Source organism: Solea senegalensis, linkage group LG2 (genome assembly GCF_019176455.1).
Source record: "Solea senegalensis isolate Sse05_10M linkage group LG2, IFAPA_SoseM_1, whole genome shotgun sequence".
NCBI classification, from domain to species: Eukaryota; Metazoa; Chordata; class Actinopteri; order Pleuronectiformes; family Soleidae; genus Solea; species Solea senegalensis.
Window position 1 is genome coordinate 13,620,592 of NC_058022.1, and position 8,894 is coordinate 13,629,485.

An 8,894-nucleotide genomic window follows, 5' to 3' on the forward strand; every position below is an offset into this window, starting at 1 on the left:
ATTTTGGACAACATACTATACTATGAATTTTTTGAGTGATTTTAAATGACATACTATACTATGACTTTTTGTACAGATTTTGGATGACATACTTTACTATGAATTTTTTGTCTCTATTTTGGATCTGTACATACTATACTACATATGACTTTTTTGTCACATTTTTTGAGGACATACTATACTATGACTTTTTGAGGATTTTGACTACATACTATACTACATATTGCTATGACTTTTTGAGCTTATTTTGACTACATAATTATACTATGATTATTTTGTCACATTTTGACTATTATACTATACTATGATTCTTTTTTGTCTCATTTTGAATCCACATACTCATACTATGAATTTTTGAAGTATTTTTGGAAGACATACTATGCTATGACTTTTTTTGAGCACTTTTGGATCTATTATACTATACTATGATTCTTTTGAGCACTTTTGATCTATACTATACTGATGACTTTTTTTGTCACATTTGACTTACATACTATACTGTGACTTTTTTGAGCAATTTTGGATGACATGCTATACTTTGACTTTTTGTCTCATTTTGGATACTATTTACCTGCTATGACTTTTTCTGAGCGATTTTGGACAACATACTATACTATGACTTTTTTGTCACATTTTGGACGACATACTATACTATTACTTTTTTGAGCAATTTTGGACGAAATACTAAACTTTGACTTTTTTGTCACATTTTGGACGACATACTATACTGTGACTTTTTTGAGAAATTTTGGACAACATTACTATACTGTGACTTTTCTGAGCGATTTTGGACGACATACTATACTATGACTTTTTTGAGAGATTTTGGATGATATATATACATATACGGTATATGGCTGTCAATAATACTATAAATCATTTATCCTCTAATTTCTTCCTGTATCACAGCAGCATTGCTGTTGATATGATATGTAGTATAATAATTTCAATGTATTTGAAATTGGTGAGTGTATTTGTGGTGTGTTTCCAAAAGCAATTTTAATCTTTTGGTTTTAAAAACCTTCTTTCAAAGTGTGTTGTTTGTCTAATTGTTTCTCCAGCCAGACGATGTCAAACTGCCCATGAGTCTGAACACACACCTACATACAAAATGAAACAACTGTTTCTGTCTGAGGAGTAAAATACCAGCGTTACATGATGCTCTTTGGCTAAGGGAAGAACTGCATTCCCAGACTCATGACTGTTCCATTGCTTTGGTCTTCATACACACACACACACTCAACTGGAAAAGCAGATTATGTAAACCCTTACTTTTTTTTTTAGGATCATTTAGAACATACTCAAAGACAGTTTAGAGCAAACATGGACTCCGCTGCACATATACAACACATACAGGCTGCAGAAAGTCACATGCGCGCAGGGACACACAAGCACAGAAGCACAGTTAGGGATTTATTGGGAGCAGAGGTAGTAGTTTGTACTTTGAGGGGCACTTTGAGAGTCACTAATGTCAGAGCTAAACTAAAACACAGCCTACGGTCTATTACGCCCCCAGACTGCCACACACATGCACACACAGCCACAAAAAAATACACTTTCTTGGATACACACACCTGTTTTGACACCCATGCCTCTGCCGGCCTTGACACATATGCGCTGTATTTGTCTGCTCGGATGGAGCTTTGAGTAGGAATCCATCGGGTTTGGCAGGGTGTGCATGTGTGTCCGAGAAAGAGATGACACAAGACAACAGAGCAGGGGTGCTGTTTGAAGAGAGTCTGGGTTGTGAATTTGTACAACAACTGACCATGTGAGAATGACCTCTGCTGTACCATGAAAGAGCAATCTGTTTCTCCTGAGTGAAAAAAAGAAGTGGATTTTGTGTTAGCACATCTTGAACTACTGCAGATACAAAACAGATCTACATTTAGTGCCTTAGAAAGGAAGTATTTGTTCAATTCAGGATTCAGACAGAGGCAAAAAAGGTGAGGGAATACTTCCCAGCAAATCTAGACAATGACATGCACATTTGAAGCTGAAAACATCGGTTAATAGTGAAGGGGAAAAAGAAGAAAGCCAGTGAGCCAGACTGAAAGAACAAAGACCAAAGCACAGGGAGAGGGGAAGGCAGCTAGATGGGAGATGAAAAATTGCCATCCAACAGAAGGAGGTGAGGAGAAGCAGAGGAGGAGAACAGGAGGCTGAGGTCACCTTAACATCAAAGAGGCAGGGGGATATGAGTGTGACCTCTCCAGAAGAGGCCAAATTGGTTTAACCCCTGACATCTGTAAAGATAAAGTTACTCCCAAATGTCTTTAATAAACACACATATGCACAGGAGCACACAACATTTAACATCTTTGTGTTTTTTTCTGTGACTTTATCTCCCTCATACTCATATAACTTCACCTATACCTTTCTACCCTGATACAGACATATGTTTTGAATAAGAATTAAGTACTAGGGAGGTTTAACACAATAATGAACTGCAAAACTCACAAAGTAGAAGTGCGCAAGAGACAAGTGTCACCTTCACTCTAATTGAGAAACTGCAGCTTCACTCTGTCCAGATTATTTGTATTCTGGTGCTGTGCCTGTTCACTGGTAGGACTTCATATCAGAATAACCATCAAAACTGGAGAACAGAATACAAAATTGCTTCTAACAACGTCAATAAAGCCGCAGAGAGCACCCGTGGCTGAAGCTGCATGGGGAAAGAAAGGAATATTTTCTTATTTCCTCCAGAGAACAAGACACACTGATATGGTGGTGTATTTTTTTTTTATTTCAGAAAAATAAATGTATTTTCAGTTTAATTTGTCATTTTCATACCAATTTGTGTTAACATTTATTCATGTGAAATACTCTAGCCAATCATTGCATTGTATGTTTTTATGGCTGCACCATTACATACTCATATTACGCATTATTTTTTATCAGCCACAACAAAGCAGGTAACTGGTTGAAATGTAAAGGCTGAGCAGTGTAAGTCTGCACCCTGATTCGAAATAAAATTCTTTACTATCTTTAATGTAATTAAAACCCTTTTTTTTTTTTACTTTTGAACACACGGACCAGCAACAACATTAAAACCACTCACCTGTTTTATTGTTGTGGCTAATTGGTATTATTTTGGGTTTAAAGGACAGAGGCCTGTGCTGCACAAAGTACATTTGCGATGGGACATACCCAGTAAAAAGGGAAATCAGTTACCATAAGTGGATTTTATCAGTTTGTAATCTCCAAGACATTACCAAGGAGAAACAGTTCAGCTGAAAAGTCCTTTTTCCATCACCTCACACATTTAAATAGACCCATTCATGTCTGCTACTTTATTTGTTGATGTAAAGAATGCACTTTACATTGTCTTCTTTAAGAACAATAATAATAATAATACATTTTATTTAAAAAGTGCCTTTCAGGGCACCCAAGGTCACACTGTACATTCGAATCATAGGACATTAAAACATAGGATAAACAATATGCAAAAAAAATGAATACACTCTGGGGGGGGGGAGTGGTTATTGGTTGTAAGCTTCTTTAAACAGATGAGTTTTGAGCTGTGATTTGAAAAGAGGGAGAGAGTCCATGTTACGGCGATCAGGTGGTAGTGAGCGGTGACTTTATAGGTGCCACATAAAAGAATGGAACCAACATTTGCCTCAGTTAAAGGTATTTTTCGAAACAGGCCTGTGATTAAAAGGCACAGTGCAGGGACAGTCGGACCAACAAGAAGCATGAAAAGATGTTTAGTTAGTTTTCCTGAGAAAACTTTGCGTCGTCGCAAAATCAAATGAAAGCAATGCACTTCATATAATCAGCTTATCTGTGAGCACAACCCAACTGCTGAGGATTGACTGTAGAATGTACACATACACACACACACACACACTTTCAGGTGGTTATCTAAGCCTCCCAGCTGTCAGCCTACTAACCTGAGTTTCATTACAGCTCACAGACATCTGGATACACTTTACATAACACAAACATGCACGCACATACACTCACTATACATATGTATACAGGGCTCGATCAATTAAGCATCTGTGTGTCTGTTAAATGAACCCCGCGCGGAGAGAGTACAGTGTACTTGGCGAGCAGGTTAAGTGATTCTGTTTGTCTCGTCTGTCTCTACATGATCGGACTGAATAAGCGCAGCCATTTGTCTAAAAGTGTCCTGTCACTGCAGCCACCAAGGCCAGAGCAGTTCCACCTCCTAGATGGATAATGAGCGAATGCTGTGATGTGACACAAACAGTTCCAGTGAGTGAGAGCAGCCCTGCGAGTGTAGTCAGTAGTTAGTGTTTTTAATTAATAAAATCTGTGTCCCGGAGATGTGTGAAGGCAGACATATATATATATATTTTTGTGTAGTAATGAATGTAGTACTAAGCCATAAAGCTGTGATGCATAACTTTTAAACAGAAGTACTTGCAATGCTGAGAAACTGTTTTTGAATCTTGCGTCACGTCACCTCCGTCAAAGGCGAGGACGAAGCACAACAGCAGAATTGCGCTAGCAAAGCAAGCTGCAACAGGTAAGATCAGAGGTGTCAAACTGGCGGCCTGCGGGCCACATGCAGCCCCCCAAACGATTACACGTGGCCTACCACTTAATATCATGTTATAATGAAAACATTAACTTTCCTTAAACATAGCGCGTGAGGATCAGCTGCCAGTGAGGTGACACAATATAGACAGAATATAATATTTACATTTATAAAAAACTTGCATACAGTACATTCAACATTACATTACATTTATATACGATTGTTAAATGTTTTGAATCCAGGTGTCCCTGTTATTATTAACTTCATTTTAAAGTCTGTTTTTGATACCAATATTTTTCTTTTGTATAAATAATATGTTTCGTCCCACCTTTTCTCTAGACCAGTCCCCTCTTGACCGGACTAGATGCTCATTGGCCCCCCAGGTCATTTTGAGTTTGACACCCCTGCGTTAGATTAGGCCTAAAAACACCAAGAAGCACCCATGAACACTTTCAGAAGCAAATTAAACAGCTTAAAAATGGTATAATTGCTTCACGCAACTGGGAAGCAGAGAGTTGGTGGTGTCGGTGCAAGATCACCTCAGCATATGTCATGTACAGTAGAGGCACTAGCGTTGTTTTGGTAACTGCCCAGAATTCCTCAGTGGGACAACAAATGTTACACACTGGAGCTTTAATACTGCAATACTGAATTCAATGAGATTTACTCTCTGCAACTGATTGGAGGAGGAATAGGTCATGCTGAGCAGCAAACCTTTAATCAAAGAGATACATCAACACAGCAATCCAAACAATGCATTAAGTTACTTGAAGATGTGTGATTTTTTACACCTGTACTAGAACTGGCCCAAATTGAGAAGCTAGACAACTCACAAGGTTCAAGGTGCTCCGCTGTTGTGTAGCTTCAGATGTGGGAATAGCAGAAAATGACTTATTGTGGTAAATAATCACATTGAAATTCTTGCTGGAAGAAAATCTGTCAGATAAGTAAATACAACTGGCCACTATGAATGTGTTGACTGGGGGAAATGATCTGGTAAACATCTGACTACAATTTCCTAATGCTGCCTCAGCCGAGTTTTGCTACTGGAGCAGCAGACGAATACCAAAGTGAAATAGTACGTGTCGTCTGTTTGCTATCAGTTTGTATGCTGTCCAGCAAATTCAAGTGAGGCAAAAGTTTTGGCCTTTTTAGCCCAAGGTGTCCTGAAACAGTCCATAAAGGTTTTAAGGGAAAGGGGCAGAAACCTTGGCTAAAGCTACCTACACATCCCAGAGCTGAGGCAACAAAACAAAACAGGAAAAACAAAAAAAGAGCAATAACATGGACCATAATAATGACCTGCTTTCAGCATTAACTCACTATTTTCTGCAATTCAGCTCATTTTAATGTGGCAAACACACTGAAATATTAATAAATGAGGCCCACTGGGAACACACTGATCAGATCAGCCCAGCATTCTTAAATAAAAACAAGGAGTCAGACAAAGTTGTAGAACAGTGGGCGAGACATGGGAGGTCACAACAAACCTAACCCCAGAACCAATTAGGCTGGTGTCGAGTCTATTTTGGGGCAACATTGTGGCTTAAGCAGCAAAATCAGATCTTGTAAATTAAAAATGACTCTATTCTCTGTCCTGCATGCAAAGCAGCGACCAGAGTGACAGCGTGACAGAGTTTGAGACGATCAGATTTGATCCTCTCAAAAACCATAGAAAGTTCACAACCTAGTAATAGAGTGTGTGTGTGACAGTGAGTGTGAATGTGTATGTACCATACTGTATGTGTGTGTGCGTGTGTGTGTGTGTGTTCAATAAGAGAGTTGTTGCTTTGAGTCAATCCTCAAAGGCCACACTTCCTTCCTGTCTGAGATATCACAGGCCAACCAAAATAAACACACACATGCACACAGCCACACTCTCTCACACACACACACACACACACACTCTGTCTCTCTCTCTTTATCTCTTTCTGTTGCCATCATTCTCTCTCGGAGTGTTGTACACAGATCAAACACAAGTGATCTGAGTGAATGAGTGTGTGAAAACAACAACAAACAATAGGAAAATACAATATTTAGCTGTTTTCTCCCACTTTATTAACATATAATATCTGCAATAGTGTGATTAGTTTTGGTCATTAGTCGTATCTATTCACATGATCCTCTAATATTGTCACCATCAGATGTAAAGACTACACAGAATGTGCTTCTCTGCAGAAAATGTTCCTCTACAATGACTGCAGGCATTTGACATAAATGCAGAAAAAAGGCCCAAAAAAAGTGTACTACTCTTGTAATCTGGCAACTATTGCAGTGTAAAATAATCAAAAAAGACCATATTAGTATTTTGGTTTCTTTTTTAAAGATAAACTGCCCTTAATGCCCTGATTTGGGGCATTCTACCTCACTTTAATGTATCAGGAACAATGCTGACCTCAGCTGGACCAAAAGAGTTACTGCTGTGGTTATGCTCCATGAAAAGAAGCAAGCATCAGTCACTGAATTATGTATTTTTGCTCCCAGAGTTAGGTGCGTACACGTCTGTGAGAGACAGACAGACAGAAGAAAGGTGGGAAACAAAAGGCAGGTGAGACGACAGATAATGTAACAGACAGACGGATAAGAAACAGGTAAGTAGACAGAAGTAGAACAGAGGTGAGAAGTAGACTCATGGTCAGCATACACAAACCACAGTCAGAGACATGAGCAACAATTAAAGCATCCTATGCTTAATTAATTACAGAGTGAAACATGTTGAGCCTCTTGGCTGTTTGAATAATAGTCATAATATGTAGCATTCCCACAACAACACACCCACACTTGCATGTATATACACACACAACCAAATACCTCATATCACCTCTTCAACAGTTTTTGAAATGAGGAGAAAGTGGAGGAAACAGCAAGGAGGGAAATAAATGAGACGTACATGGGGGAGAAAGGGAAGAAGAGGCAGATCGAGAGAAAAATTGGGAGGAGAGGAAGGGAGAGTGGGGGGGAAGATGGAGTGAATATCACACACAAGAGGAGATGAGACCAGATGAGGTAGAGATGGATGGTAGCAGAGGAGAGAAATGGAGTAAGAGATGAAAAAGAGAGAAGGATGCAAAGGGTGGGAGGGAGCGAGGGGGGGAGCCAAAAAATCAGAGTAGTGAAGTGTAGTGAAGAGTAGAGAGACACAGGCAGAAGAGAAAGGAGGAGAAGAGAGAATTAAGACACTGTGACCTCACATGCTCAACTGCAATGACGCTTTGAAGATCATCTCAAGGTTGTTAGATAAGGGCATTCATACAAAAACAGGTGCACAGAAGAATTGGCGATAAAACTGTGGCGGGAAGAGACCAACAGGGGAGTGCGCAGGGAGAGACGACAATAATATATGAAGAAGAACATAAAAGAAAAAGAAAAAAACACACACACAACGAGAGGATGAGGGGGAGGTGAAGGGGAATAGTGATGGGAACTGCGGCTCCGTGAATGAAGCTGGATCTTATAGCTCCGTTCCTCCCTGAGCTCGGCCAATCACAACCAAGGGTCCACCCTGGAATCAACCCTCCCACCTTTTGTAAGAAGGGGGTTTGTTATATTGTTTGGGTTAAGCAATTAAAAAAATCAAGGGCTATCAAGTGTGGTGCCTGTTGATAAAGAGCCCCCATTAAAATGAATTTGATCTTTTATGAATGTAACATCAACCTCATTGAACCGTGTCGAGAAAAGGAGGACAGTGTTGAAGAGAGAGAGGGGGAGACAGGAGAGAGAGAGAGAGAGAGGAGAGAGAGAGGGAGAGAGGGAGAGAGAGAGAGAGAGAGGGAGAGAGAGATGAAGGCTGCAGAGAAAATGATTCAGTGACTCAAGCTGCAATGAGGAATGCAGCAGTGTGTGTGTGTGTGTGTGTGTGTGTGTGTGGGTGTGTTTTGTTATCTCTTTAGATTTAAAATGTGGTTAGGTTACGGTCACAGTTAAGTTTAACTGGTCATGGTTAAGGTTAGGAACAAAGACAGTCCAAATGAATGGAAGTCAATGTAGGGAATAGCTGCACATGCATGCGCTGGAAGAAGTGATTAAGAACAATGAGCCTGCCAACCACTAAACAACCAGAAAGGCTGTGTTCCATTCCTTAATGACTTCCCCCCTTATCTCTTACCCTCGACTCCTGCTTCAGTGGATCCTTTTATTTACTCTCCTTCACATTATCTCGTTCACTTGTACTTCCTATGCCCTATTATCATTCGTTTTTTTCATCTTCCACATCTGCTCCCCTTCTCTTTTAATATTTCCTTTGCTCAACTAGTGTCATGTCCTCCTTTCACAGCATGTCCTTCACATCTCAGGAGGGAAGGGGAAGCTAAAGGAGCTAACGTTTCCATAGTATTTCAGAGTAGCAGGAGAAACCCTTTGTCTCATTTAGAAACCCCTTATTTGC